The sequence below is a fragment of the Lissotriton vulgaris genome, chromosome 4_1, assembly GCF_964263255.1.
Source record: "Lissotriton vulgaris chromosome 4_1, aLisVul1.2, whole genome shotgun sequence".
Classification (NCBI taxonomy): domain Eukaryota; kingdom Metazoa; phylum Chordata; class Amphibia; order Caudata; family Salamandridae; genus Lissotriton; species Lissotriton vulgaris.
In genome coordinates this window covers 275,912,070-275,938,994 of record NC_141691.1, presented here as the reverse complement: position 1 = coordinate 275,938,994, position 26,925 = coordinate 275,912,070, and positions in this window count along the sequence as shown.

The window sequence follows — 26,925 nt, the reverse complement described above, 5'->3', positions numbered from 1 at the left end:
TGGTGAGGTATATAACTGAGATAACATTGGGCACTGAAGAATGTTGGTGATGAGATCAACATTAAGGTAAGAACATTGGAAGAGAATGGAGCCAGCCCCACATAACAGAGCCAACATGACCCAAATTATGTCGAGCAGCCAAAAGAGAGCCCCCTTGTTTCCCCACACAGCTACAGAAAACAAAACCTAGACTGTGACTGTTCCCACCAGTGACCATCACTCACAATACTTGTTGTTGGCTACATTAGGAGGGTGTGAATGGCAGGATTTAGGCCTAGAACTGACTGAACTGTCACCTGTAGAGCACTTACCATGATAGTTTGCCACATTGAGTCACAATATCGTACAGAATAGAGAGGATATACAAAAACAAAATCAGCCTATTCCATTAATATGTTCTAAAATCAGGAAAAATATCAGGAATTTCTGAGAAAAATCATAAGTGGGATGCAACACAGCCAACCACTAATGATGTGGTTAGCGTTAAGCTTTGCTACACAAATTCCCCTTATCTTGACTATGGTTGTCAGAAGCCATTTTGAATGTATCGGCAGCCATTTCATATGAATGCATCGCCTCGTGGCTAGCATGCCCGTTCGTCCTTCCTCTGTACCACTGACCACTTGAGTTTGCCCAGCAGCAGGCTATTTTTAGTACTGGTCAAGCCCGCACATGCGCAGTTGAGCCCTCTAGGACCATTGAATAATCATCACTTAGGAATGTCCCTCCAAACTGACCAGTGGTGTTGTAACCCCTCCCATGAGTTGGCTGTGTTCCAAAAATGACCATATATGTACCTGAAACTCTGTAAATGTGTTCCGCCTACATTTTTATTACTGTAAAACTGTATAAAAGAGGTCTTGCACCGATGTTCGGTGTGATACTTTTTGCATTACCGAAGGGTGCTGTAGGAATGTACCACCACCCCATGGGGTCTTAATAAACTTGTCTTTTGCATTTTCAGTTTCCGTGCCAACATCTTTTTATGGTGTAGCGGGTTTTGCGGAATATGTAGGCCTGGAGAACCCAATACCACAAATTGGCGACCACGAAGGGACTCATCGGCGACTCGGATGCCCGAAGGAGAGGTTGTGACGAAGGATTGGAAACTCGCCATGGACACGTACGCTGCCACTGAGTGACCCGAGTCTTGGCACCCACGGTGTTTTCTTCCTTTCCTTCTGATCTGACCTTCCATGTGGCGCCGGTCCTCGACTGAGATCCTGCTCGTTCGAGTTGTCGTACAGTGCCGGTTTGGCTGATTCGATTAAAGACCTTGGCAGTTGGAATCTGGATATCTGAGAATTTGGTAAGCTTGTGATTTGTAAGATAGTCTACGGACGCTTACTGTGGCTCTTTGAATATGTTTTGAGTTAGCTAACATTTGATTCCATGATTTGAACTATATGTGCATTGCACTTCACATAGGCAGGCATGTAGAGAGATTTCTCTAAACATGTTTCTGTTTGAACGGCACATTTGTGTAGAGTATATTAAGTGCCATTTTTGTGATATCGCGTTTCTGTGATATTTTGACATGCCTGTTTTAAGCACACTCTGAGGAATGTGCTGTTTTGGAAATGGTACCAATTATCGATTAAATGAATCTCAGCCGGCTCCCCCAGAGGGGACCCCTAATCGGGAAATGTACATCAAATTCGGCCTTCCCCCTATTCTATATAGTAAATTATGGAACAAGTATACAAAACGAGATCTTGAGTTGCAATGGCCATTACATGGGTCATTTGATTTACAAAAGGTTCAGTATGTGGAGCAATGTTTGTTTCAACGTAGGTCTAGACAAGATATGTTTGATTGTGTACGAATGTGGGAGAAAGCAGTGCGAGAACGAATGAAGCGTGAAATAGCCTTGGCGGACAAAGAACAGCGAAAGGCTGCTCGGGATAAGGCTTTACAGCTGGAGGAGAAAGAGTTGCAGGAAAAGAAAGACAGGGAGACACGGGAGCGCAATTTGCAAATGAATGGTCAATTTCCTATTCGGCGTCCTATTTATCCTGTCCTTACTAATGAAGTTGATGATTTTTCATTATTAGATCGGTGCCCGCCTCCGTATGCTCTGCCTACGGCCCCAGATGAGGAATCGGAAGGAGATGGTCAAGGAGATAGTCGTGTCAGGTTAACTGCTAGTGTGACTGCGGAATTGCGCAGTTTTGCCCGTACATTAAATTTGAACAAAATAACTATAACGGAGATTAATGATGAAATGAGTAAGTGGACCGAACGAGAACGGTTGTACTTCTTGAGTCACTTTGGAGATGAAGTTGTAGACCGGTTTAGGAAATATTCAACTGATTTAGAGCCTAAGGACATATCAGTTAATCGTGAGAATATGCGTAAAGGTTTATTTGTTATTGCAGATGCGGATGAGTTTTTCTGACGATTGGTCCAGCTACGGGATGAGGCGTCAAGATTACGGGACGCAAGAAAAGAATCAGAAGTGTCTGCGCCGGGATCGACGCACACATCCAAAGAGTGTTCTATCTTTGGAACAGATAAGAGTTCTGCAGTTCATGTTATGCCTATGCGTGAAGCCGCACCTTTGTATGTCCCTCCTAAAGGGCAAGGTACAAGTGATGATAAATTGTCTGGGGATGCCAAGGGTTATTTCGTATATAATTGGGTTTATACACCTTGGAATAAAGCAGATGTTATGGCACTGAAAAATGCTTTACCTGATCCGCGTAAAAATCCAGCAGCTTTCTATGAAGGAGTGGAAGGGGCCATTTCTTCGTGTTATGACGTTAGTTGATATTGATCTTTTCTTTTGGTTAATATTGCCCCCTGATATGTGGAAAGCGATTCGTAAGTTCGATGACCAAGCGACCTTGGGGGCGGATTGGAAAGCTTTAGCTCAAGCTGATTTAGATAGGGAGCCTGCATGTAAGCCGTGTCAATTGATATTAGATCTTCTAACTGCTATCTTAAATAAATTAAAAACGCTCGTACCTCCTAAAAAGATTGATTGGACTATGCTAGCTTCTTGTAAGCAGAAAGTGGATGAGTCGGTGTCTGATTTCTTTCCTCGTTTCGAGGAAGCATTTCATGATTACAGCGGGCAATTATTAACTGACGATACGGGTAGGCATTTGTTCGTCGATAAGTATGTGGCTAATCTCCTACCGGAGAATTCAAAACGTTTAAAGACTAGAAAGAGTTCTTGGACCACGGCGACCCCTGCTTCTTTATTAACTATGGCTCAGTATTATGAGCATCAAGAGCTGGAGGCTAAGGAAAGTACTGATAAGAAAGCGAAGGAGTTAAAGACGAAAGTGATGTTGGCTCAGGTTCGTGCTACACAGCCGAGAGGGAATGATAGAGGCAGGCGTGGAGCGTACGTTGCGTCTTCTGGTCGTACTGACATTGCTGAAGACCAATGTGCATACTGTAAAGAGTTTGGACATTGGGCTTCAGATTGTCCGGTGCTTCATGAATAACGTTATCAGCGTGGTCGAGGAGGTGGAAGGACACGGAATGGTTATTCAGGAGCGAGGAGTGGAGCAAGTGATCGTGGTAGGTTTGAAGCGAGGGGTCGTGGTCAAGATGATCGTAATACTTTTGACCGACGGAATCAGTACCAGATATCTGAGGGTGAGAATGTGGAATCTCAGGATTATGTTCATGCATAGTAGTGCGTAGGATGGGGTGTGGAATCGGTTGAAATACCAGTAGATCAAAGAGGTCCATATGTATCAGCGGGCGTTTTGGGTTCTACTGATCAGTTCCTGGTGGATACAGGAGCTACTCATAGTGCTCTGTCTAAAAACTTGGTTCCAAGGGACCCCTGTCTGGCGAAACGATTACATCTATAGGGTTCGATGGAACACCCTCTCTTAGCCCATTGTCACAACCCCTTACATTTTATATTGACAGATTCTTTGGTCCGTGTCCGTTCTTATTGTCACCAAATACTCCAGATAATATTATGGGTATAGATTTGCTTAAATACTTCAGAGCAACGATACGCTGTGCCCCTGGAGGAGTGCGGGTTATCTTGAACGATAATTACCCAGATGTAGAGAGAATGTGTACAATGCAAGAAATTGAAGCGTTAGCCTCTCTCCCACAAACGTTATGGGCTACTTCAGACACGGATGTGGGACAGATGCTTATTCCCCCTATTCGAATAACTGTTAAGGAGGGTGCGTCTTTGCCGCGTGTGCCACAATACAAACTATCTAGGGAAGGTGAAATTGCCTTAACTCACATTCTGCATGATTTGATTATTGCAGGAGTAGTGGAGGAAGTTCCCTGCAATGTTTGTAACAGCCCGATTCTTCCGATCTTAAAGAAAGATACCGATGACAAAGTCTATCGATTTATTATTGATTTGAGGGAAATTAACAAGATCGTAGTGCCCCAGTACCCGGTGGTGTCTGACATCACCACCTTACTTACTTTGATTCCGCCCACTGCTACCACGTTTACCGTGGTTGACCTAAAAAATGCCTTCTTTTCCATCCCTATTCATCCTGATAGCAGATATCTATTTGGCTTTACATTAAATAATAAATCGTATAGATTTTGTCGAGTTCCTCAAGGCTATACAGAAAGTCCTAGCATCTATAGCCAGGCCTTAAAAAGACAGCTCGATTCTTTTGACCTGCAGACTGGAGTGGCCCTTATCCAGTATGTTGATGATATCCTACTTGCTGCAGATACACATGAACAGTGCGAGGAGAGCACTCTTGCTTTACTCTCCTTTCTTGCTCAAAATAACCATAAAGTATCTAGAAAGAAATTGCAAAACTGTAGACCAAAGGTGACATACCTCGGTCATCTTTTGTCTAAGGAGGGACGTGCATTAACGTCTGATCGAATCCAAGTGATCTTGGATACACCAGTCCCCCGTACCCAGAGAGATGTGCGTGCTTTTATAGGCCTAACGTCTTTTTGCAGGCAGTGGATAATGGGGTTTTCACACATTATAAAACCTTTGTTAGCGTTATTGTCCAAAACTACACCAATGCCCCTTGAATGGACAGATGAATGCCAGAATGCTTTTGAACAATTGAGACAAGCTCTTTGCTCTGCACCAGTGTTAGGCACACCAGACTACACAAAGATTTTCACGTTGTACGTACATGAGAAAGATGGGTGTGCATTGTCAGTTTTGGTGCAGACTCACGGGGATAAGCAGAGGCCCTGTGCGTATTTTTCCACAATACTTGGTCCTGTAGCACGAGGATTTCCTTGGTGTTTTAGAGCAGTTGCAGCAACAGCAGTGGCCATACGACAGAGTGAGGGAATAGTTCTGTCACACAAATTGCTGGTGTTAGTTCCCCATGCGGTAGATGCTCTACTAAACCAAACAAAGACCCAGTATCTCACGAGCGCACGTTTAACAGGATATGAGCTTACATTGTTGGCGCCACATATCACACTAAAGCGATGTGCTACTTTGAACCCTGCCACTTTATTGCCATATCCAATTGTTGAGGGCCAGGAGGAAGAACACCATGATTGTGTTTTCCTGACTGAAGAACAAACATAGGGTCGTGTCGACTTACAGGATACGCCACTTCCAGATGTGGATGGGGAACTGTGGGTTGATGGATCGTGTTTGAGGCTGCCAGATGGTACAACTTCCGCAGCATATGCGATCACGACACTTAAGACAGTGGTAGAAGCAGCACGAATACCACAGAAATCGGCTCAAGCAGCGGAACTGATAGCCTTAACAAGAGCATGTGAATTGAGTGCTGGCTTGTGTGTGAACATCTACACTGATAGCCGGTACGCCTTTGGAGTAGCGCATGATTTTGGCCTACTCTGGAGAGAACGAGGGTTTTTGACCTCGCATGGAGTGCACATCATGCACGGAGAACTAGTGCGTGATCTTTTGAATGCATTACTTTGTCCGATGAGAGTGGCAATAATTAAATGCAGGGAACATAAGAAAGTGACTGACAAAGTGGGACAAGGAAACGCTTTTGCAGATAGTATAGCAAGAGAAACTGCTATGTTACGAAATGCATCACCAATGTATGTAGTGAAATCGCAGGCTGAGCGATGGCATGATGCTAGAGAGGAGATATTAGATATTCAGAAATCAGCGTCTGAAGCAGAACTCGCAACTTGGGCAACAGAGGGAGTGCTGGATGATGAGGGTTGTTGGAGAAGCAAAGATATGGAAAGATGGAAATTGCCTTCAGCTTACTTGCAAGCAATGGTTCAAATGACACATGGATTGGCACATGTTGGAGCTCTTGCAATTACTCGATTGCTAACGCGAGTTTGGGAGCATCCTGAGATTGCCAATACGGCCAAAAGAGTAGTGCAGACCTGTCTGATATGCTTGCAGCACAATCCTGCAAAAGGGACGTATACTCCGAAAGGAGGGTTTGTTCCACCTACTGCACCATTTGAGGTACTACAAATGGACTATATCCAGCTTGAGCGTTGCAATAACCTTAAGTATGTCTTAGTGGTGGTGTGTGCTTTGGTGCACAGACAAAATATCGACTCCAAAATATCGAATGGACAAAATATCGAGTTAAAAATATCGACAATAATAAAATATCGATAACAAAAATATCGTTGGTCAAAATATCGAATAAAATAATGATAAAAAAATATCGAGTACAAAAATATCGACTTAAAAGAATTGACAAGACAAAATATCAATAAATAGTCAAAGTAAAAAATATCGATAATATGTAGAAAAAAGGTTAATTTTTTTTAATTTTTTTTATTAATAGTAATATAAATTGTAGTTAATGTTTAGGAGCGGGATGTTGGGTTAATAGGGGATAAGGGTGGGGAGTAATTTAATAATAATTAATTAATTAATATATGTTTGTAAATATTTTTAATTAATAATTAATTGGTAATTAATTAATATGAATGAGTTAATTAATTAATATAAAGTTGTACATATTTTTAATTAGTAATTAATTGGTAATTAAATAATATTAATTAGTTAATTACATTATTTAGAGTAATTTATTTATATATATAATTTTTAGTTATTGTTAATTAATTAATTGGGAAAAAATAATATTAATTATTAAATTAAATTAATTACAGCTAATGTGCTAATATATTTACTTTATTGTTATTGTTAATTAATAATTAATTGGTAATTGAATAATATTAATTAATTTTGGTTCTTGGGTAAAGGGGTATTTTTAGGGTTCAGGGTCAGTTTTCAGATTTTGGGTAAAGGGGTATTTTTAGGGTTCAGGGTCAGTTTTCAGTTTTTGGGTAAAGGGGTATTTTTAGGGTTCAGGGTCAGTTTTCAGTTGTTGGGTAAAGGGGTATTTTTAGGGTTCAGGGTCAGTTTTCAGTTTTTGGGTAAAGGGGTATTTTTAGGGTTCAGGGTCAGTTTTCAGTTCTTGGGTAAAGGGGTATTTTTTGGGTTCAGGGTCAGTTTTCAGTTTTTGGGTAAAGGGGTATTTTTAGGGTTCAGGGTCAGTTTTGGGTTTTTGGGTAAAGGGGTATTTTTAGGGTTCAGGGTCAGTTTTCAGTTCTTGGGTAAAGGGGTATTTTTTGGGTTCAGGGTCAGTTTTCCCTACTGTTGCACCCACTGGAGTTGGAATAGTAATTTTAACCCCTACGCTATCCAATGCTTTCCCTACGCTTGCACTCTTTGGAGTGGAAATAGTATTTTTTACACTTCTGGTATCGTACGGTAATATAATAGTATCTTATTTAATTATAGTATGTTACTATATATATATGTTTTAACAAATAAGATTGTAAAAAAATATTTTTATTATTTTCATTTATAATTTAATTATTATAAGTTAATTTAAGTATTTTTAAGTATATTTTAGTCATTAAATTTGAATATTAATTTAATTTAACACTGTTTTTAATAAAGTCGATATTTTTTACAACTATATTATTGTAAACGATATTTTGTACTCGATATTTTTGTACTTACCTGTTTGTAGATACAAACTCGATATTTTGACTGTCGATATTTTGTCCACGATATTTTTGCAAGTCGATATTTTGTCCCTCGATATTATTTCAGTGATCCGTGTGCTTTCAGTAAGTGGATTGAGGCCTTCCCCACGAAGGATAATACAGCGCTGACAACAGCTAAGGTTTTGCTCAAGGAGTACTTCCCTCGCTGCAGTGTTTGTACATTTTTGTGGAGCGATAAAGGTCCTCATTTTGTTGGGAAAATTGTGGAATATGTAATGAAGGGATTGGGAATTCAGCAAAAGTTTCATGCTGTATTTCATCCACAAGCAGCAGGTCTTGTGGAGAGGTACAATGCTACTCTGAAATTAAAGCTATCAAAGATCGTGGCATCCACGTCTTTGAAATGGCCGGATGCTCTGCCATTAGCATTGCTATCTATCAGATCAGTGCCCCATTCCCGAACTGGCCTCACACCTTATGAAGTGGTGTTTGGAAGGCCTATGAATATATGGGGAGTTCCTAAGCCTCGATTGTTACATGATGTGCCTTGTATAATGATGAACGATTATTTGGCACGATTAACAAATGATTTAATTTCCATTCATCAACAGGTTCGAGAAACGCTCCCCGACAATTCCATTGGAGAGGCTCACAATCTTCGTCCTGGTGACCACGTGATGGTCAGGTCCTTCGAGAGAACCAACAGCTTGGAGCCGAGGTGGCGTGGCCCCGAGCAAGTGCTACTAGCGACTCTTACGGCGGTGCGAGTTACCAACAGGAAGCGGTGGGTTCATTCCACTCACTGCCGTTGAGTCTCTCCGGACCTGGTGAGCCCAACTGTGCTGCTATTATCGAGACATCTTGGACGAGGAGAAGAGCCCAGCTGTTGCGTCTACTGAATCGGAGGGAGCCTTCCCGGACCACACTGTCCCCGGAAGAGAGAGATACAATCTACGACCACGAAAAGCAGTTGTTTTGTGCGAGACTGGTTGAGTTACCGCTCCAGGTTTGTGAAACGGAAGCCGGGAATATCAAGGGGGGGATCTGTTCTGCCAAGTGTAGCGACACCCGTCTTGAATCTCGGAGAAGAAACCAACAGCTACCTCGGAGCTCAGCACTCATATTTTTATTTTTTAGTTGTTTTTGAGACACTTTGAACTTTTGTACTATGGCATCTTCTACAATGCGAAATAAGAGAATTCTTGGTGCAGTACTATTTGTTGTAACAATTGTGGTGATAGCTGTGATAGCTTGGGTGGTAGAACTTCTGGTGCCGGCAAGAGAACATTTATTGCCAACCACCCCAGTTCCGTCTGAACATTTTCATTTTACCTTGCCTTATCGTGAAGAACGACATAGACAGACTTATCTGAATAACAGCTTCATTCAGATTCTGCATCATACACATAATATGACGTACACTTCGAACTGCTGGGTATGTGGGATGTTGCCTGGACATCAGAAGAAAGGAAGCACACCACTTATTCCTCTCCCGTTTTCCCATAATGGTTCTTGTAATGCGTGGTATACACTTTTGTTTACTTTGCGATGGCCAACGAAAGGTGGACTACTTTTCTGACTCAATAAAGTTTGTTTTAATGATCGAGATGGCTATCCACAAGCTGAGGGAACTAAGTTTGAATGGGAGGAGTACAGGCCCGATAACGTATCCTCGCCACGAATCTACAGCAACCAGAGAAGTGTGAATATGTCTAATTTGCATGTGATTACTGTTATCGATACGAAAGCGGATTTATGTGTTCGTAATAAAGGTACAATCCCAGTAGGAAGAAGTGAATGTAATACCACTCTCACCTTTGACACTCCAAATGGCATTGCATTTGTGGCTTCACGAAATACGTATTTTATTTGTGGGAATAAAGGTTATCATCGTCTCCCTATAGGATGGTTAGGAACATGTTATATATCCTTTATATTACCCCCTGTGTTTATTGCCCCGCCTATGTATCATAATGATTATATTCTGTACCATGATTTTATATTGAATAGAGTGAAAAGAACATTAGTTCTTGATGAGATTGACCAAACAGACACTTCACTGCAGCAGTATGTTGACTTTAATTTAGGTCTATTTTCGTTTGTTGGGGCTGCTTTAAATAGTCAGAAAATAAGACGACTGACGCGTGTTGTAGAGGCTGTTGCTAATGAGACAGTCTTCACTTTAGGAAACTTAACAGAGGAACTTCAGATTACTAGAATTGTAACGCTCCAAAATCGTATGGTTTTGGATGTAATATTAGCCGATCGTGGAGGTGCATGCCGCATTATCGGAAGTAGTTGCTGTGTATACGTGCCAGATAATTCACCTTCTGTATATGACGCAATATCTAAGTTGCATAAGATAGCTGCTGAAATACATCCCGATAATGGTACTTGGACATTTTCGGGGTGGTTTTGGACATTGCTTAGTACATGGGGTTGGAAGTTTCTGACGATTCTATGTGTAATAATTGGGATATTATTCTTTCTGCATACCTATTGCTAGGAAATTATAGAAAATATAGTTCAAAGATTTAACAAAATGCTATTGATAAATCCAACAGATAGCTCTTGTTGAACATATTATAACTTGTACAGAAAATAAGTTATAACACTTAAGTGTCTGTAAGCCAAAATACAGCCTTCCTGCATTAGGTGATAAGTGACTCTCAAGGGGAGAAGCTATCTGCTGTAGAGAACGCTGTGAAGCTGCACAGGAATGCCAGGTCAAAGGGGAGGGGCTGTAAAGCGTGAGGCTTCAAAGGTGGACAGGACAGGTAGTGAATGCCAGGTCTACCTACCCATGTGCACAAACCAGATAGCAGGCTTAACAAATGAATTTGCAGATGTTAAGGGGAGGAGAGCTATGGAAATGAGAAACACTGAGAGCTGGTTTACTTAGCGCTTATCGCTCTGCTGAAATTTCAGCCATCATGGATTTTGGAAGACTAGTGCTTTTTGGGACAATAAGATGCCGCACATTGGAGGGAGTGGTCATGCGCTCCGGCAGCACAATGCATCTCATTGGTCAAGGGTGTCCTCCTCATGATGGGAAGAAGATGAGAATTAATATGTGAGTGGTGCATAGTCTCTCAGTTCTGCTGCTCTGATGACTTTGCCTTATTTCAAGAATGAGTAAGGTTTGGACTCCCTGCACCTAAGGGGTAACATAGCTTAACTGATCCTTCTCTGGCAAGAGTCCCCTTCGTGGGTTGTGTCCAGTTGACTTTTAAGGGATTGACAATGTGCATTATGGGACGTGTAGTCCCTCCCTGCCAAGCACCATCTAGGAGATTCCAGACCCTTGGAGTTGTGTTTTGTACCCCTGGAACTTACAAGGAAACCTTCTTGAAGGTCCTCCATAAGTTTGGGAAGGTTTGGGGAACTTTTGAAAAAAGTTACATATGGTGACTCTCCTGACCCCAAGTGCCAAGTTTGCCACTTTCATTCAGAGGTCCAGATTCCAGGGTTATTCCGCTGAAGAACTCCGGAGGTCCAACGTCCACGATTTGACTGGGAGCTCCCTGAAAGTCAAGCCGGCAAACCCTCACCAAATCTGACCTAATGCTTTACATGCCTGTCTCCTAAGTTAAGCCTTAGTACTCGGTGTCAAAAACCCAGGGTTGAGCAAGGGATCTATTTATAGAGACCCTTTTTATGCCCCAGTACAGTGTTGGTGGCCTTGTTACTGGTGATAGGCACATACTTCTCGCTATCAATAAACCACCCTCCAACATTTGGTATCCAGTGGTCTGGATGCAGACTTGTGTTTGAATTACACCTTGCAGTAAAGTGAGTGAGATCTTTAAAAATTGCCTTAGATCAAAACTTTCGACTTTTGGAATTTTAAGATTTGGACTAAACTGATTTTTAACTCATTCTCTTGTTTTTTTTCAAAAACATGTTTCTAATTCTGAATTAGACCCAAATCTAGGGATACCATGGACCTTTGTCTGGCTAAACTGACTAAACTCAGAGTGGCTGAGCTTTGGATTCTTTGTAAGGCTAAGGGGCTACCTGCTACTAACAAGTTTAGGAATGCAGAAATAGTTAGGTCCTTTAGGACCTGTGAAGGATCAGCTCTAGAAACTGATGGGGGAGTGACCCCTCCTACCACCTCCTGGAGGTGAGTAAAGATTTTTTCTATCTTCAGGTTCATTCTTACAGTGATGTGGGGGAGGACAGGCTTCCCTGTGCAGGGTTTACTGATGTCTCTTAAAGAAATGCAGTTAACCCTAAGATAGAGGGCGTTGGTGGGAACTGAGAAGAAGTGGGAGAGGGACAAGATAGGCAGAAGAAATGGCAGCAGTGATAATGAATACGAGAATGAAATGCCAAAGGGGGTGGATTTAATGCCAAACTCCCCTAGGGAATAGTTCCCTGTACACAAATGGGAATGACATTGATAAGAGGCTTATGCAAAGGAACAATTGATGGACGGAATGCTGGACAATGCAAACGTTCACCCCCTGTCACAAGGATCTTTTGCTCACCACACCACCCCAGTTTGGACCCAGCCATATGCAAATCAGTCTTGACCCTGTTCCTTGCGGGAGCAGTCCAGGCCGAATTGCCACACCAGGTCCTCCCTGGACTGGAAACAAACATCCTGGGACCAGATCCAGGGTTTCACCCTTCTTCAGTCAGGCTAGCTTGAATCCAGTGGTGTAGTGAGCATGGACCCACGACTGAGCATACCCCTCCCACTTAGGGCGACATATCAAAAAGAAACGATTGATGGACAGAAAGCTGGACAATGCAAACATTCACCCCCAGTCACAAGCATCTGTGTTAAATCCATCATTCTTTTGCTCAATACCCCAACCCAGTTTGTACCCTGCCATGTGGAAATCAGTCTTGACACTGTCCCTTGCGGGAACAGTCCAGCCCAAACTGCCAAGTTACTTGTTTCCAGTCCATGGAGGACCTACCTTGGTAGTTTGGGCTTGACTGTTCCCACAGGATGCAGGTCACGACTTTTTGCATATGGCTGTGTCCAAGCTCGAATGGCATAGTGAGCAAAACAACAATGGAATTAGGCCCACATCTCTGTACTGGGGTGAATGTATGGCATTGTTCTGCATTCTGTCCATCAATTGTTCTTTTTGCATTTGTCAACCCTAGTGGAACAGGTATACCCAGATGTGGGTCCCATGATCTCCCTGCCACTGTAGTCAAGCTATCCTGGCTGATGAGGGGTAAAACCCTGAAACCGGTCCATAGGATGCTTGTTTCCAGTCAAGGGAGGACCTGGCTTTGCAGTTCGAGCTGGACTGTTCCCATTGGGCGCAGGGTCAAGACTGATTTGCATATGGCTGGGTCAAAACTGAAAAGGCATGGTGAGCAAAGAAACAATGGATTTAAGCCCAGATCTCTGTACTGGGGTTAATGTATGACATTGTTCTTCTTGCTGCCCATAATTTGTTCTTTTTGCATAGATAAGAGGCTGGCAGCCTTTGAGAGAGACCTTAAAATGAGTAGGGTCCCCTCTAAATACTGGGGTGCACTTTTTTGGAAGTTGATTTCAGTGACTGGGAGGGATAGGCACCTGAGATGGGATTAGGCAGAATCCTGCCCACAGAGGAAGGAATGCCTACTCAAGTGGTTTGTTATAACCCCAGAACAATACCGAAACTGAACACACAATCACGGGTGGGGTTTGTTAACATCACAGTGAAGGCACTAGATGGCTGGATTGTTGGTAGTCAATTGAACAATTATGAGGGATTGTATAACTTTTTGAAAGAGCACATTTTGAATCACTGTGTACAGAAGAAGTTAAGCCAGAACCTTGCGGACTCTAAGCCGACACACCTCAGAGAGCTGTGGGAGCAGCTGATGAGTGGGTGAAAACATTGAATTCCAAATGACACGGGGGTTATCAGAAGAAGGGAGGACAGGTCCCCCCTGGAGTAGATTGTAGGAGTGAAGTAGTCACATATGAGGCATCAAAACCAAATTCCTTCCACCTCCCAAGGACACCCACATTCACAGATTATCTGCCTTTGCTATCATCTTCTGCCTCAGCCCAGAGATAGATGCTCCTGTTCCAAACCTTTACTCAAATATATTGCAGTCTGTGAACTGCTCATATAGGCTTGAGCTAAACCTTTGCTTCCAGCAGGCAGCAGCTCCAGGCCCGTACAGTGGGAAGAGAAGCAGAAGGGTCGGGGATTAAATTCACATTGACCTAACTCTTAGAGAAGTGCACCACAGCTGCAAATACACTAGGGAGGGTAGGACTACAGCAATTGGGAAAGAAGCTGAGCACTAGACACACTCTATTTGAACCTCCAGAGCATGTTCAGAGCACCGGTGCACAGAACTACTGAGTATTGTGTTGCTTCTGCTGGCAATCCTGGACTTAAAGAACAGCCAGATGCAGCTGGCACACTGGTGCACCTGTTCCCCTTTGTCATCTGGGTCCCTGTGCCACTGAACTGGCTGCTTTTTTGCTAGATACATATCTGAGCAGCAGAAAATTGTGCTGACCCTTAGTCCATTTGTACTTGTAGGCAGCCTTATCATTCCACAGATGTGTGACAGGTTTGGGGGTAAACTGCTCTTGGTCAGGATGACGAAAAGTATATATAACTACAGGGCACATGACTTGATGGTGAAGCAATAGGGGTCAGTGTATTGGCACATAAAGCCCAGGGGACAGTGAGTGGAAGTAGTTGCAGCAGTAACACATGCTGTCAGGGCGAGAGGGGTACATAGGAAGTGACAGGGCTGTGGAATATAACATCGAGAGATATAAAGGGAGGAGAGTGATAAGCAGTGGGACATCATTCATGCCAAAAATCAAGCACAGCAATAGAGGTCATATCATATGTCAACAGCAGGAGAGCGGGTATTGGAATGAGATAAAATGCTAGCTTTTGCAGATTACTTATGAATAGGAAACCATTTGTTCTCTGAAAATGAAAGAGTAACCAGGGAGAGGCAATGGTGAACACATAGCAAAAATATAATGAATCCTAAATAAATACGTTGCAAAAAGCCAAAGCTGGTGATTGTAGTGATGACAGATGAACAGAGCAAAACCTAAAACTGATTCAACATTTAGTCTGAGTAGAAGACCTACTACAAGAAGCACAGATAAACTATCATACAGCTCTTAACAGAGTTATAGAGGCTTACCTTGCAAAACACTTCCATAAAAACCCAGTTAATATGTAAGAATCTACCAGAAACTGACAAATCTTGATCCTTAAAAAAGCAACCTCAGTATATCCCAGCAACACTGTGAACTTTTCACAATCTTCAAATACAAAATGCCAATATAAGTGAGTCCATCTTCAATATCCCAGAAGTGGCTCATTACTCACTTATGCATCCTCTCATTCTACATTCTGTCTTCCAAATCATGGGAACCATGCAACCTCATTAAGGTCAGGAAACTTCTCAAACCAGAACTCTTCAAACTTACATTCTAATGAGATCAACATAGGGCACATATTGTGCTGAATATTGGACATTGTTGCACACCTTCCAGATTGATCCATATCTTCTCCTTGCAGTATGCAAGCTCTATCTGTCAACTCTCTGACACCTGCTATTTCAGTGATAAAAGATTAATTATTTAGTTTGATTACAAAATAATATGTTTTTCACATATATTCTTGACAATCTGTGAAATATGGAGCCAGATGTACAAGAAATCCATTTAGCTATTTCTTATTTGCACATTTTAGTGATTCACAATTAGGAAACTGTTAAATGGCATGTACACTAGCTGGGCACTCAAAAATTGCTAATGGAATTAGGAAGGAGTCGCAACTCAAAATAGGAAACCGCAAATTGCGATTAACCACTCAGTTGCAAATTGTGAATGTGGTCGCAAATAGCAATTTTGCTTCCTTGTTCAGGGAGATGACCCCTGAAACAGGAAGTTAAGATCCCAGCAGCCAGGAAGTGAGGCAGAGAGGGTTTGGAGAGCTACGGAACACAGACAGTGATTTGAGTACCCCAAACACCACTCATCTAACATCAGGAATGGCCAGCCGGATGCAGGGGAAGCAGACAGGGGGAAGGAAGAGACACTGAAGTTTTCAGAGCAGGAACTTGAGATTCTCAATGAAGAGTATTGCAAAAACCACAACCTCCTATTTGGCCAGACATTCAAGAATGTTCCAGGGACACATTCGCACACAATATGGAAGGGGGTGCAGCAGAATATTAATGCTTTGGTTGTGGCACAGGGCTCTATTGAAGAGATTTGCAAGAGGTAGTGCGACCTCAGTTCCCGCACAAAGGAAAAGGTCATAACACGTCTGACCGAGTAGAATGGCACAGGAGGCAGACCCTCCACTGCACCCCCACCCATGACACTGGAGGCAATGGTGGGGACCACCCTGGATGCAGAGGTATCCTACAACTTTCCCGCCTGGATATGTCTGCGCCTGTACCCTCGCAAAGTGCTACAATTTAAATAAGGCAATATTTCTGGACTTGAACCTGGTTCTCCACATGAATGCAAAACAATCTTAAACAGACACATCAGGAGAGGATAGTTTCATGTCCAAAATATCCCACATGGTGCATTATGGAAATTGCAGTCATAGACAGAAACAGTGCAGTCAGTGTCATAAATGTGTAGAATACATGTGTACGACCTATGAGAATGTAGTTGACATGTGACATTATTTATGGAATCTTTAACATTCAATTAGATGCACCTGAGGAAGACACTAAAGGGCCAGCAGATGAGGGTGAAGAACAGGAACAGATGGAGAAAGAAGAAACAGTGGTGCTTGAGAGTCTGCCTTCTACTTCTCATGGCCACTCCAGCAGTGTTTCCTTTTTCCCACTGCTACCATTAGTAGAGGGTATGGCTGACATACGGTCACAAACTCCATCCCTGCCTCCATTCATCAGGTCCCGACAGCTGCACTCCACTCTGCATGCCCGTAGGTACCATCACATATTGTAGGCTTCTGGGTCTCAGACGACTGCCGAACAAAAGGTTGAGTATTGTGGTCTTGAGGAATCAATGCTGTGGGTACAGCGCCTGGACCCAAACAGCTGAGGATGTTAAACTGCAAATTGCAGGCAATGCAACATTCAATAACAGTGGGTTTTAGGACAGTGGCCATTCACTTGACAGACAATCCAGTCCATATGGACACAAAAATTGACCAATTTACAGGCACCATAGAGAAACTCTGCACTGATGTTGGAGGAAAGAGCCCTCAAAGGCGCAGGGAGAGGAGCAGTGCTGTTTAAATGGATGTCATGACATTTGGGAGACTTGCACAGGCAACCCCCACACTTTAAATGCAGTGATGCTACCGGTAGAGATGAGCTACTTCATTGGGGATGTCTGATGCGGCCTTAACCAGATCACAGCTGCAGTGGATGCAATCCAGGCAGCACATATTGCGAGTGGTGTGGGTGCAGAGACTTCTAACAGTGAGTTGTCAAGTGTCAGCAGCATCTCTGCCACACATGCACATGTGTGGCGACAGAGTACCAGTTGCAATCCTGCACCTCAACATGGTGGCACCACACAAACTGGATGCACTCCCGGAAAAAATTACATGACCAACAAAGGATTGGATATATTTGTTTTCCTTTTCCTGTTGGTGCTTTAACCGACCTACATGTTGACGTCATGGTGTCAAAATTGTCTGTCAACTGTTTGGGAGCAACTGCCATTAAGGGTAGCTTTACTTTAAGCATTCAATCAAGTGTGGTGGACATATTTACACAATACTGTTCATTTGAGAACGTCTTACCTTGTGAAATAATGTGTAACAATGAGTTCTCTGTGCCTTCTCCCCCCCACTGTTCTGTTCTCCTCTGTTGACTGCTGACCAGCTGGAAAAGCAACCTCCTCCTCTGATTCAGATTTGGACACAATAATGTATAAGGTTTTCCTACAAGCAATATTGCGTAGGATTGCTCACATCCCCCCACTCTTATACAGGCAGCAAAAACAAGATTTCAGAAGTCCAAATGTCCTCTCTATCACAGTCCTCATGCGTTGATGTGTAGTGTTGTACCACCTTTCATTTTGATTGGTGAGAGAAATACAGTGGTGTGAGGATCCATGGATGTAGGCCAAACACACTGTCACCTGAAACACTTTTTAAATGAGGGTGAAAATACATTTACAATATTTGTCTGTACATGTTAGAAATGGGGTTCTCTGTTTGGCAGCGGTAAGCACCCTGTCCAAGGGGGACACTACCTTCTAGCCAGAATCAGGAGACTCACCCCCGGGGTAGCTTGGCACAAGCAGCCAGGCCTATCTCATTAGCATTTTGTAAAGCATTTGTACATGAGGGATGAGGAGCCGGCAAGAGGTCTGTTGCTGGTCTGTAGCGGTATTGCGAAGCAGAGGATGGCGACGCAGGCCAGGAGAGACGCTTGCGAAGCTAACTCAAACCTTGCGGCAGAGGCAGCTGTAGTTCTGCCTCGGAGGCCTGACACTTCGGATGACGGTGGCGGCTCAATTGCATACTGAGGTGGAGAGACTGCCTGTTCTGGACAGCGATAGAGAGGAGGAGCTGAGCCCTGAAGAATCGAGGGCTGTACGAGGTGGCCTGAGCACACAAGTGTCACAAGCTGGCTGGTCTGAGACAGGCCGGAGAATCAAGGGAGTAGTAGCGGCGAGGGTGGGTGGTTTACGCTGGGCCCGGCTTGCAACATGACACCCTCTGGCTGAAGGACTAGCAGCTGTTGAGCCGGAAGAGGTTGGTGCCCATGCGGCGGTCCCACAGAGGAAGAGCAGACCTGGAACAGGAGCCCTGAATTGAGCAGATAACGGGGGCCACATCACAGCTGCTCGAGAGAGCTGCTTTGGACTGGTGCTCCAAAGAGGGGCCTGAACACGGGGGTGAGCATAGATGGGCAGCACAGAATTAGTCTATGATTGATTGTAGCCCATGCAGTGCAATCTATAGACTACCTCTCGGCCCGCATAGCACCGCAGCACTACCAAGCGCAGGCCCAGTTCCTGCATGGCCTGACGCGATATCAATACCCATTGAGGCCACCCAGGGCAGGTGAACATGCGCCTCAAAAGCGCTGGGTGGACAGGCAGTGCAGCTGAAAGAGAGACCACATTGATGTCGCGGAGAAGGGATACACTTAACTGGCGCACTTACCGGGGGTAACAAAGAGATTCATGCAATGGCGCAGGTAGACCCAGCGGTGTCACGAAAGTCAAACACTTGCCCTCTGGGCATTGGTCAGGGAACAGTCCGCATAGGGTGGCTTGCAAAGGTCTGGTCTAGCATACCGGGAGAGTGAGCCTTGTCTTGAGGCTTGAAGTGGAACACACCTGAAGGGGCATGTAGGATACCAGAGACAACATGACCTCCACAAGAAGTAAGAAAGGTGGGAACATCAAGTACTTGATCCTCAAACTATCAGGCCACCCAGACAGTGAGTTTCAGGCACCCACAAGCAGGGTGACCTCCCCGATGGGAGAAGATATGGATGCCCCGATTACACGTCAATACTTGGAATTTTTTTCCCAGGGTTGAGAGAGGACCTCTGCAGTAAAACGAGAGCTGGCTAGGGACCTCGAAGCAGTACGGAAAGATGTAACGGTAATCACATTTTTGTGTACACGCTATGGAGGGGCGGAGTCCTCCAGAGATGAAGACAACTGCAAAAAGAAGTCCAACATTTACATTTGCAAGCACACGCATAGGATTTGGAGAATCGCTCCAGACATAATAATATTCACATTAAGCATGGGCGGAAAATCCGTTTCACTCGCGGATTTTGCGGATTTTCGGTAAATTCGCAATCCGCGAGATTCGCGAATCTCCCGCAAAATCCGCAAATCCTCGAGCAGCTGATTTTATGGCTTGCTCGCACTGTTCGCGTGAGTTCGCGGCTTCCCAGTACAACTTCGCGCCCCGCGAATAAGCGCTAAATTGCATAAATACGATCTTAGCAAAACTGAAACTACTTACCAGGTTCAAAAGTTCAGGCTCATCATTAGTAGCCATTTCCTGTAGTGCTTCCTGAGGGGCCCCTCCTGAGTTCAGTTGCCAGTTGCAACTATTATGTGACCCTGCTCTGAACCTCAGAATAGTTACACATATGCCACAAAGGTCCTGAATTACAGCTAAGGGAGACAAGCAGGAGCCAGGCTGGAAGTTCAAATCCATTAATCAGCCCCTAATTCATGATTGTCAGTTGGGGCAGGGCAGGTGTTGTAACTAATTTTGCAACAATGAAAGCACTTAGCAAGTGCAAAAGATCACTAATCAGGAAGCACTAAGGAAGCAGGTGCCAGCTAAAAAAATATTCTGTGACACATTAATCAGCCCCAAATTAATTCAGGTCACTTGAGGCAGGGAAGGTGTGCTTTGCTTTGCCACAATAATGTACACTGACTGGACAACCAGAGGGTGCTGTGATGAAACAGAGGGTGGCATGAGTAGTCAGAGAGTGGCAGTGGTGACAGAGAGTGGCAAACACAAAAAAAAATCCGCAAATTCGCGAGAATTCGCGGATTTTGCGGATTGCGAGTTCGCAAATCCACAAAATTCGCGAACGCGAGATTCGCAAAATTCGCCCATGCTTAATTCACATACGAGGTGCCCAATGAGAGGCCGAAAATGGAGACATTGAGTCATATATTGCAGAATTGTTTGCATATATCTTGGAAAACACCCCCAATCCGGATATCCGGTTGAACAGGACGCACAGAGTTGGCCATTGGGGACTGAGCTCTGCGAGGAAAATAGACCTGTGTACACATCAACACTCTAAAGGAGCGTATCCTGAAGAAAGCGAGAAACATGCCCACAACACGGTACAAGGATCAGCCTCTACCAGGACCTTGCAGAATCCACACTACAGAAGCGGAAGGAGTTCTGCCCAGTTACAAGTTTTTTGCGTACGCAAAAGAGAGCATATTCTTGGGGACATCCTTTTCAGCTCATCTTTCGGTGGCAGGACCATCTGCACCAGATACGCTCCTTGTTGGATGCCTATTCGCTGCTTCAAATAGACATGACTGGGGAGGACCCCCGAGAGGAGGCACCTACCAATGCTGGTGGCAGCGACCGCGAGAGATGGAGAAGGGTCACTCTAGGCAAGATGGGATCTGACTCAGATCAAGAAGCTATGGCACTGGAGAGGAAGGTCCTTCTGAATAAATTGGTGGAAGATGCAACAGGCGACCCTGCTTGAAGGAAGGTGATGCACACCTAAAGCTGAGCAGTGGGGGGGGGGGGAAAGACGGCAAGAGGGTGAGAGAGAATGGACACGTCCCCATACTGAGACACTTCTGCTGGCGGACAGACAGACTGTATTGTCACCTTTCTGTTCCAGGGAAGATGGTTCTTTGTTACTACTGTTTGGGTTATGTTTAAGGGTGCTCATGGAACAATTGCTTGGTACACAAGGATTCATCTGACAAGAGGAAGGCTTCTACGGAGCTGGCGAGCGGGGGAGGGGAGTTGGAGAGAGGTCAGGGAAGAGAGAGAGATACTGACGTGCTGATGCCACCTGCACCATATACCTTTAAGGTACTGACCCTCAATGTCAAAGGCTTAAACAGTCCAGAAAAGAGGTGGGCAATACTGGCCTAGCTAGAGTAGACTTGAGCTGAGTTGTGCCTTCTACAGGAGATGCAACTTTTATGCAAAGATTGGCCCAAGATGAGGTCCCGAGCCTTCCCACAGCAATTCTTCTCCTCACTGCCACATAAAAGAACATGGGTGGTGATACTGTTTGCTCCATCCTTTAAAGGAAAGATCAAATCAAAGGTAGTAGAAACAGGAGGGAGGGCTTCTGGGGTACAGGATCCATTTTGGTCAACACACAATTGTGGTGGGATCCGTATATGTCCCCAATGAGGGGCAAGATGGTTTCCTACAGGAGGCCGTATTGGATCTTTTAAAGGTTCCTGATAGGTGTGTGATCATGGGCAGGGCCTCAACTTAGTTTTCAACAATGCAGTTGATCATTCAACACAGAGTCAGGGAACACTCGGGGAGGTCAGTCAGGGAACAGTCCATAAATTGCAGGAGCTGGGACTCGGGGGGTATACAGCATTACAAACGCCCACACACATTAGTGACTACACATACTACTCCCATGCACATAAGATGTACCCGATGTCAGACCACTTTTTGGGCACAGAGGAGGTTCTGGAGGCAACCACAGTTCAAATTGATCCTCGATCCTTGTTGGACCACTCCGTTCCTATTGGATTTGGTACTCCCCTCCCAGTCGCCTAGTTGTGGCTCCTGGCGCTTACGGGAGACCCTCTAGCGCCAGCCTGACAAGATCATACAGATAGAGAATGCAATCAAAGGGTACTTAGCAATTAACGATACACAGGAGATCATTTATTTATTTTATTTATTTATTTATTGAGTTTTATATAGCATTGTTAGACCCATAGGTATCAGAGCGCTTTAAATTCGGTTACACAATGTTACAGAAAATGATAACAATTTGTCACCAACCTCAGTAATCTTGTCAATATGTCAATAACCTTGTCACCAACGGTTTGGGAGGCCATGAAGGCAGTAGTGACGGTGGAATTGATTGCATTATCAACAGCGGATGACAGGGAGCGGCGCGACAAACGCACTCAGTTACAGCAATAAGTGTACAAGGTAGAGCGCATACATCATAGAACTGGGGCCCCTTGAATCTGGCGCCAGCTACAAGCAGCCAGGAACCAATTAGCAGGACTAGACTTGGACTGGGCAGATTATTCCATACTTCATCTCAAACATGCTTTTTATGTCGGAGCCAGTAAGCCGGTGAGGATGCTAGTGAACAAGCTCCGGGGCCAAAGGCAAGCGAACGCAGTCGAAACCCTACTGGTGGACAATGCATTAGAGGTAACGAGTGATGAGGAGGTGCCCGCCAGTTTCAGTGACTTTTATAAAGCTCTATATTCTGCACTAAACCTCCCACTCCAGGAGATTGACACCTACTTCTGGAGAGTCTTCCCCATATCCTGGCTTGGAAGGATGGCAGCACTGAAAAAATCGGTCCTCCCTCAGATTCTCTATATATTCGCAACACTTCCATTGTGGCCCCCTCTCAGGACACTTCAGACTCTACAAAGGGTTCTTCAAACCGTTTTTTGGGCAGGTCAGCACTCTCGCATGAAGCGGGAACTCGCCTGGCAAGCTCCAGAAAAAGGTGAGCTGGTGGTCCCAAGTTTGCTTCGATATTTCCAGGCAGCACAGGTTAGATATCTGGTGGAATGGACATTCCCAGAGTCGGAGAAAAACTTTGTCTTCATGGACAGGGTCCTGGCTGGAACATCTGTTTGGAAAGTCCCTTTCCTGAATAGAGCACACTGCCTCCCCCAGCCTGTAATCATCAACAGTAACTAAACCTACTCTGGGTCTGAGATGCAGTGACAGTTAAAAATGGCTTGGCATCCTTTCCCTCACAGCTCACCCCTAGTGGTAGAGAATCCATGTTTTTCCCCAGGACTGAACTTAGCGACTTTTCAGCCATAGTAAAAACAAGGCTTTTAATCAATAGGACACTTCTTTGATCTAGAGGGTCCCCTCCCCTTTTCTCGAAATGCGCAGAGACAATGACCTCCCCGAGAGGGAGAGGTTTCGGTGTATCTAGATTAGACACTGGTTGATGCAGCTGGAGACACACCAGTCGGCACAGTGTTGATTAACTAGCTATGAGAAGTGGCTAATATGCAAAGACATTTGATATCAGATCTCTGTACATTGCTTTTAGATAAGACCCTCAAATCCAGATCAGTGGCACAATCTTGCTCCTCCCTTTTCCGGCTAAAGTCATTGAGAAGACCGTCAACAAACAACTCTCCACCTTCCTAGAGAAAAATAGATCCCTCGACCCCTCACAGTCCAGCTTCTGAGCAAACCACAGCACCGAGACTGCTCTCATCGCAGCTACCGACGACATCAGGTCCCTGCTCGACAACGGGGAAACAGCTGCCCTCATCCTCCTAGACCTCTCAGCAGCCTTCACCACCGTATGCCACCGCACCCTGATACAGCCCCTCAGCAACACCGGAATCCAAGGAGCGGCCCTGGGGTGGATCATCTCATTCCTCGCAGGAAGAACCCAGAGAGTCTGCCTCCACCCGTTCCGATCCGCGGCCACCGAAGTCATCTGAGGCGTTCTGCAAGGATCCTCACTCAGCCCCACCCTCTTCAAAATCTACATGAGCCCTCTCGCAGCCATCGCACGCCAACATAACCTCAACATCATCTCCTACGCCGACGACACCCAGCTAATCCTCTCCCTCACCACACGACCCGCCACCGCCAGAGCCAGCCTCCAGGAAGGAATGAAAGACGTCGCGGAATGGATGAAGCTCAGCCGTCTGAAACTGAACTTCCCTGGCACCGCACGCAAGCCAACGGACCATGCACGCAACCTGGGCTTCATCCTGGACTCTTCCCTCACGATGACCAAACAAGTCAATGCCGTCTCATCATCCTGCTTCAACACCCTGCGGATGCTCCGAAAGATCTTCCGTTGGATCCCCACCGAAACCAGGAAGACGGTCACCCAGGCCCTCGTCACCAGTCGACTGGACTACGGGAACACCCTCTACGCTGGAATCACAGCCAAACTCCAGAAAAGACTAGCGCATACAGAACGCTTCTGCACGACTCATCCTGGACATCCCTCGTCACAGCCACATCTCTGCCCATCTAATGTAGGTAGTACTGAAACGGCGATGAAGATAGATGCCTGTTCGTATTTGACCCCACGTCGCTTTCATAGAGCAAACCCACAACGTAGTGACAGATTCTGGAGATGCAATATTGCTCAGGGGACACTGGTTCATATTTTATGGGAATGCCCCTCCCTGACCCAATTTTGGACACATGTGCTCTCAGAGATAGATCACCACATGGATACTCAGATTCCCAGATTTCCACCCTATTTTCTGTTGGGCTTCCCTAATCCACTGACCTTTCCCCTCATGTCAAGGAGAGACAGGCATACAACGCTGGTGCTGGGTATGGCTCATCAGACGATTTTAGCCTTGTGGGGCATGGACAGATTCCCGACAAAGCAGGGGGTCACTACATCGAAATTGGCATCTCTTGGGCTTGGAGGAAATTACAATGACCTTACACTCCCAAGTTGACACCTTCAGGGAGGTTTGGCAGTCATTCATCTCCCTATTATCGCAAGAATTTACAGAGCTCACTTGCCCTAGGTGTCTCAAATATTACACTTAACTAGTTCATAACTGTGCACCCGGCGGAGTCCCTGAGGACCATTGGCATTTTTGTGTTCCAACATGACAGAGAATCTTGAGCACCCAAATGGGGAGATTTTAGGGAAGGAAGCTGTTGTGGGCAGGGGGGTTGCGCTGTTCCTTTTTTAATAAATATTCAAAATATGTGGCCAATAGCCTGACACTAGATGAATGTTGACGCTTCGTCAGTGATTCTTTCGATTGTTTTCTTCATTTGCTGCTTCAACGAATAAACACATTTAAAACTAAAAACTGTACATGCAGACACTGCAGTGGCATGTCTGAGCCGCATTTCAAAGGCTACTTGTGTGGGTGGAGAATCAGTATTGCAGGCCCACTAGTAGCATTTGATTTACAGAACCAGGCACACACAGGGACTTACTAAAAAAACAAATATGCCAATCATAGAGAACCAATCAGAATTACAATTACAAGTGGAGTATTTGCACTTTGGCACTGATCAGCAGTGGAAAAGTGCCCAGAGTACATAAACCTTCAAAAATGAAATGCAGCACACAGTAAACAAATGCAGGAGGTAGAGGCAACATGTCAGTAAAAACCAAGCCAAGGATGCCGGGTCTAACAGTACCAAATAAGTGTTTGTCATCAAACTGCCCACTTTCTTGTCATCTGTATATTTAGCTGTGCCTGAACATGTACGACTCATGGGTATTGCCTGGATTTGTGATACAATTTCAGTGATTATGTTGTCCTCATCCTGGGCCCCATCTGCTCTGTCTGAGATGACTCCTGGTGGCCCACAGCTCTTGGAGCACCCCACACCCACAGATCGCAAACAAAACCTCAGCATCATCATGAGTCCTCGCTCTCAATAAACCACCAGATCAATGCCATCTCGTCCTCCTGTTTCTACACATTCCACCTGCTCCTGAAGATCTTCAAGTGGATCCTCACTGAGACAAATAAACAGACACCCATGCACTTGTCAGCAGCAGACTTACCTACTGCAATGCACTCTAGGCCAGCACCATGAAAAAACTCAAAAATAAGAAAGCAAATCATCCAAGATTCCCCTGCCAGATTCACCCTGAATATCCCTCGCAACAGCCATATCACCAGCCACCTGAAAGACCTCCACTGGCTCCTGGTCAAGAAAAGGGTCACATAGAAGCTCATCACACATGCCTACAAAGCCCTCCATAACGATGGACTTGCATATCTCAACCACTGTCTCCCCTTCCACACCCCCACCAGACATCTTGGCTCAGCCCATAAGGGCCTGTGCAAAATGCCATAGATCTGTAGGGTGACTGCTGGAGAAAGATCTTTCTCCTTCGTCAGTGCAAGGACCTCAAACTCCCTTCCTCTGCATGTCAGGCAATCGCCATCTCTGCCTCAATTCAGGAAGGACTTCAAGACCTGGCTCCTTGACTGAACAGAAGACCCCTCACAGCACCTTGCGACCCTGCAAAACTCTGATGAATTGATTGACTTTCATATTAAAAGAAATACATGTTTTTATGGTTCCTTACAAGGTATTCATGATGGGATTGGTCTGGGTAAATTTGGTCAGCCGCATTTCCTCATCATTCCTGGGCATGTATCCGTGGTGCTGAATATTGGGAAGCATAGCATCGAGGAAAGTGTCGAAGAAATGTGAAAGCACACTTTGCAAGACCCCACCTGCAACAGCTACCACATCCTGGTAACTACCATTGGCTATTAAGTGTAACAAACAAAATATCTGGACATGGGAGAGGATGGAATTTCTGCACAGAATACTGCTTTCTAGGTGTGGCTTTCAGGGGGCAATTAATGCCAAAATTACATAGCTACTTAGCCCTGCATTTGTCGTATATCTCTTCCTC